The sequence below is a fragment of the Pseudomyrmex gracilis genome, unplaced genomic scaffold (assembly GCF_002006095.1).
Source record: "Pseudomyrmex gracilis isolate BER0280 unplaced genomic scaffold, ASM200609v1 scaffold_156, whole genome shotgun sequence".
Classification (NCBI taxonomy): domain Eukaryota; kingdom Metazoa; phylum Arthropoda; class Insecta; order Hymenoptera; family Formicidae; genus Pseudomyrmex; species Pseudomyrmex gracilis.
Window position 1 is genome coordinate 153,299 of NW_018020740.1, and position 6,000 is coordinate 159,298.

General features: G+C 41.8%; 1 protein-coding gene across 1 annotated transcript in view; it reads left to right on the top strand.

The window, feature by feature from the left end:
* The first annotated feature begins 242 nt into the window (after positions 1–242).
* The window catches only part of LOC109857355, a 17,945-nt gene continuing 12,187 nt past the window's right edge, over positions 243–6,000 (top strand). The window contains exon 1 of the mRNA XM_020433561.1: positions 243–326. The gene's annotated coding sequence lies outside the window, so the exon portion shown is untranslated. The remainder of the gene's footprint in view (positions 327–6,000) is intronic.

Sequence of the window (6,000 nt, forward strand, 5' to 3'; positions counted from 1 at the left end):
CCCAAGCTGAAATTAAACACCCCGCGGAAACATATATTCGGCTTGCGCGGATATAATGAACGGTGTGCACCGTTCATTATCGCGAACGGAGAGTGTCAGACATAAAATTGATGATCGGATAGGTCGGAGAGGAGTCAATGTTGACCGGCATAGGATATCGAAGGACAGCGGCGATCCGCCACAGCCAAAATGGTAGGGGGGTACTGGCCAGATCTCCGGAGGATGGTATAAGAGAAGAAGGGATACCAAACCAGCGCCAGTTATATTGACTTTCTTTTAAGCGACACGCGCGTTACACACTTCGCGGGAGAGGATACATATTTAAAGTAAGTACAACACAATCACTTTGCGCGATTTGTCTATCGTCTTGTACAAATTTTACTCGATGCTCGCGGCGTTTTTTACACCGCTTAAACATTATCTCGCGCGCGCGTTCCGTCAATCGCGACGTACCGTCCTCAGGTTTTTTAAGCAAAGTCATTGCGACACTCGAATTCAAATACTCGAAACCGGTAACGCGCGTTTCGGCAGGCTTTTGACATTGGAGATGGCAAAAGATTTATTATATACGTTATATATACGTTACTACGACTGACGCATCTTCAGTTTTGTGGACAAAGTTAAATGTCATTTTGATACATTCGCGGTATCGAAATTTACCTATCGCGCATTTGCGCGATTTATATCGAAATTTGAATCTATCGGGACTCCAAGCTGTTGTGTTCGCATCTTTATAAAAACAAAAATGTAACACATGTGCGTGCAGCGAGTACTTGAAGAAAAAAATGTGAAATTTGTATACACGACTGTATATAAATTTTGTTTACGATTTAATTGATTTTTGTTGCACATCTGTCGATAGACGATAATATGAAACAGACTTACATGTTATTATTTTACATGTATACAATTTTACTAACATACATATTAGAGAAAAACAACAAATTGCACACACGATCAAAAAACTTTCCGCTTAATTTCGTGTCGAGTTTACGTGTGGCCATGTAAGGCTCACCAAAACTTTTAACTCGGTCTCTTTATTGTCGAAACGTAAGTCTCAGAGAGGAAACTGTTTTACATGGCGCTCAGTGTACAGAAGTGCGGGATCACACGCGGATCTCCAAACTTAATATCGGAATGTAGGACATTAGAAATGTAACGCACTAAGTGTACGCCACTTCCTTTCTCCGCGACTACTCGCGCGGTGTTCTCGAAAAAAACGGAAGAGACGCGAAAGAGAAAGAGAAAGAGAGAGAGAAGGAATTCTCTTTCAAGATAAATTACAATTAAATATAGCCTACATATTGCCGGCGTCTCTCCAATTAATCAATAACATTTTCTCGACCGCGCGTGCAGTAACCACACAGCTGACCGTAAGAAGTGCGTCGAGAGCAAATGCGTTTCATCAATAAAAATTAATAACTGTTACGCAGCGTCGCTGCAGACTCAAAATGCCTTCAAAAAAAAAAAAAAAAAAAATGAGTCTTTCTGTCTTCGTCCGCGAGCAATTTACGAGAAACAAAAGAGCAAAAAAAAAAAAACAAAAACAAAAACGAACCAAATTACAGGCTTTTTCTGCAGAAGTCTTAATTGTGACGCAGTAATTATCTCGCGTTGATGGATTTTTCGCGATAAGTATTTTCACGTATTTTTTTGACCTCTTCGCGATTTATTTTTGGCAACTGCTGTTGCTCACGTCGGAAAATTGATATACACGCGTGCGTTTTTTTCTTCGTCTTATTCGTTTTTTTTTTTTTTTCACGTACATACTCCTGACTGCAAAAAAATGCGCTCGTCAGATTTACGAGAACACTCGGAAAGAAAGAACTTCATTTCACACGCGAAATTTATTTTGAGCTCTCCGATTTGTATGCCTTTTATATGTTAATTTTCAAATGCTAATACCGACACACTCTCGAAAAACTCGTTCGCGCGACCGATTACATCCGCGTGACACGGTCTTCTTCCCGCCGCGTGTTATTTTTAATATAAAGTAAACGTAACGAATTCAGAAGCACGCGCGCGCGCGTTAATTAAACAGAACGAACACGGAGATTGACGAGTTGATAAGATCCTCGTTGACACTTTAGCTTCTGCCGAATTTCAAGGACTCGGAATCATCCGCGCGTCATCGAGTTCTGCCAGTTATTTTATTTTTTTTTTTTTTTTACTTCAGTATACGCGGTCGTAATTCGAGATTTTTTTGTTGCGTCTGGCGAGTTGATTGTTATCGCGGGATTTACGCGCGGGAATTTTCGGTAATCCCGCGCGCGATGTCAATTTCTTTTGCTCTCGTCGGCGAGAGTCGAGCGAGAAATCCGTTTCTTCGACCACATCAGAAAAATATTTCACGAGGGCCGTATCTTATATTTCGGTTTGGAAAGCGCTATTTATCTCGTACTACGTTTTGAAATATCGCCCTTTCTCTCTCTCTCTCTTTAAGAACTCGTAAACACGCATCGCTTCCGGGAAATCTGATCGAAGTATCGGCAAACGCGTAGTAAAAAATCTCGGACGATTTCGTTCGAACGCGCTATCGAAAGAACGATCGCCAAAGTCTCGCGAATCGATCGGAATCGGATCAAATGTTCCACGTTCAAATTAGATTTGGGATAAGAAACGTGCGCACATCATCTCGTGTGCGAATGTCATCGAATCAAGAGAGACGTTGTCTTGCGGTATACACAAAAATTTCTGTCTTCATCTCGTATATCGATCCTTATCTCGATCGCGCGATTAAACGACATGCGCGCTAGCTACGTCAGTTCCGCTGATATAATTTTGTCGGATAAAAATGTGAGTATCTCTCTCGCACAGATGAGTAATAGTTCTCGAATAATTCGAAGGTAAAATCCGTATAAAAAGCCGTGACGTGACAACGACCTTGCGAAGGTAACCAAGCTGCCGTAACCTGGAAGTGATATTTTCAAAAAGACCCGTCTCAAACCGTTACTTAAAGCCATTAAGTTCAGCACCCGCGGCGATGTATCGCCAATGTGAATTGTGAGATCTATAAAAACAAAAAAAAAAAAAAATAATGACTTTATTTTAGTTTTTTTTTTTTTAATACTTTTAAATAATTAAACCGGTTTTTTTGGTTTTACCGATACACTATGTGCGACAGTTCGGAGTTTTCTCTTTCGCAAAAATGGAAATATCGGCCGGGAGAATTTTTTTATCGGAATGTCGAATGTGTCAGAATATATTCTCTCGCAAATTAACAAAACGTGTAGTGTTTTATTAATTAACGACGTTTAATTCCGTTGTGTAAAAATTCTTCGTCGAAAATGCATAACAAATATACGACGCGTCGTAGTAATCGAGTCGCTCGGCTGTCTCGAATAAATCGATGTAGTTTTGTTTTGTTTTTTTTTTTTTTACAACCGACAAAAATCTTAACTTTTTTCGTCGATCTCTCGTTATTGCAAACGAATGTAATATCTCTCTCGCGCGTAGGAGAGATTATGATAATAATCGATTCCGTAATCTCGCTTGAATTTGCATTCTACAGCGCGGAGACACGTTGCCACGTTGAAGACGTGGTGCAAACTCCACTCCGTGTATGGGGAAAACTAACTCTCTTCCAGCGAGTTTCGACCGAATTATTCTCAAAGACGTTTCGCAATCCAAACGGAACGTAAAGGACACGCGCAAGCAAATGTTACCGGAAATCGTCGAGAGATTGCGCGATCGCGAGAACGACGCCCGTGTAATCAACGCGACGACCTCGCTCGTTCCTATCAAATTAGTGGTCTAAGTCGTTGGTTCGAACGCGACCGGTCGTCGGCCACGTTGTTTGGCTCTTCCATTACTGACGTAATTTCTTCCTTGAAACGCCGGGATAATTAATCACGCGTTATATTCTTTGTCCAAAAAATTAACTCAAAAAACGAGCACCACCGGTCTCTTTGCTATCCCAAGTGCACGTGATGTGACCCAAGATTGACTTTCGCCTCTCTTCGCATTAGCGCGCGCAATTAGTCGGTTATTATCTCGCGCACCTTGTAATTATGGCGTCCGCGGATAGAATACGCGCGTTACGCGCGGCTTAGAAGCGATATAGCCAATCACAATATGTGTGTTGTATTTTTTTGTAAAAGCAAAAATGACGATTTAGCTACCGCGTTGTTCCCTCTGTCGCGCGTTCTATACGCAGAAGCCATTAATCAGTCTTTCGGCGCCACTCTTACGTCTTATTCGCGAGAGATAGAAGATCGCTGTGTATATATGAATTCTTTTTTTCTCTAGGATTTTTTCTCTCTTTTCTTTGACTAGGAAATTCCGTTGACGTGACGTCAGGCACGTACGCGTCGAAGAAAAAGGTTTTTGACAGCTTGTGTGCAACAATATCTTTGCAATATCTTTTTGTCGAATTAAATTTGTTAACAAGTAATTGCTTTTTTACATACTGATTTACATCGGTATTTACATCAGTATTAAAATATATATTTACATATTTTTTCACATTTTAATATCAATTGATATCTACGTCAACAAAAAATCTGGTAAAAAAATCTTTTCCCACACACACACGAACAATCCGTTTCTGTCTTCACAAAGCGGCTCTTCGCAGCATCTCTTTGTGAGATGAGGAAGAGAAGCCATATGGGAAATATTCGAGCGGCGCTTATAGTGTCATTAATAAACGATTAAATACTCGCGTGCCGAGCGTGCCGAAAGGGGTCAATGGCGACTTGATTTCGATTATAAAAATATGTAATTACCGGTTTCTCCCGTCCTCGAGAGACGGGACAAAGCGCGAAAACAACTTCTCTCCTGTAACGTACGCTCCGCGGTTCTTCGATCGTTTTTACGACTTTCGAGAGAACTTCGCGCGGATCGACCTGTCCCTCACGAGATCTACGCATTTATTTTCGGCTCCGGGTCTCGGGGTCTCGCATTCTGTCCGGGTTGCCGCGATGGCGCAACGCGCAATTCTCGAATTTTGAACGGAATCACATTGCGAGAAGTCGTCGCGCGAACAGAAAGTTTCGATTTCGAAAAACACACCTCGCGCGAACAAGACGTATTCATATTGAAATAACCTCGTGGTGGCGCGATTATTATTATTACTAAAGCCGAATTAGTTACAGTTGTTCGACATCTCACCGACGAGAAGGAAACAAATTTGCGTTTGCTGAAAACACACACACACACACACACACACATTTGGTTTTTTTCCTCTCCCGATTGCGTCGGCGCGCGTGCCGCTCGAGATATCCCTGATTATAATTAAAAAACAATTAATTTAAATTCAAATTGTATCATTACATCGTTCGCTCGAGGTCGTTACACGCGCGTTACACATGTCGGAGTTGCGCAAAGTTGCTTTTATTAATTACACGTTCGTCGTCCAAGTTCGTCGCGTTAATGAAAAGATGATGACGCGCATCCGTCTGTGTTCCCGCAAGTTGTCTCACATCGTGAGAAAGATGACGCACATCCGTCCGTCAAAAAGCGCGAGCCAAATATCGAAACAAGTTTGATCGATCAAAAAAATGAAATTTTCTCGCGGCAAAAACTCCCGTTGCGAGAACAGATTTCGTCAGGTTTTTTTTTTTTGACGCGATGGAAGTAGCGGCGAGAGATCACACAACTGGATTGTGTGATCTATTATCGCGCGATCTGGAACGCGCGATAATCCCGTTACACACATCATCGTCGCAAATGTATGCGGGATATCAGTGACGCGTGAAAGTGTCGAGTAGAAAAAGAGCTGTCGCGTTTTCTACGGCGTTGATTTGTTCCACTTGTCGATTTTCGCCACCCCTTAAGAACGATTCTGCCAAAAACATATCGTCTCTTCTCTTTTTTTGACATCGACACAGTTCTTGAAACTTATGTATTGTTTAAAAAATCGACTAGAAATCAAATATCCGTGCGGTTTTGCGCGACCGTATAGCGGGATACACAGTTTGTCCGGAAAGTTCCCGGACTGATTTTTTCTAGCGCGGGTAAGCGGCGCTATCGAGCGGTCAACGCTGGAACTACTTAGTATAG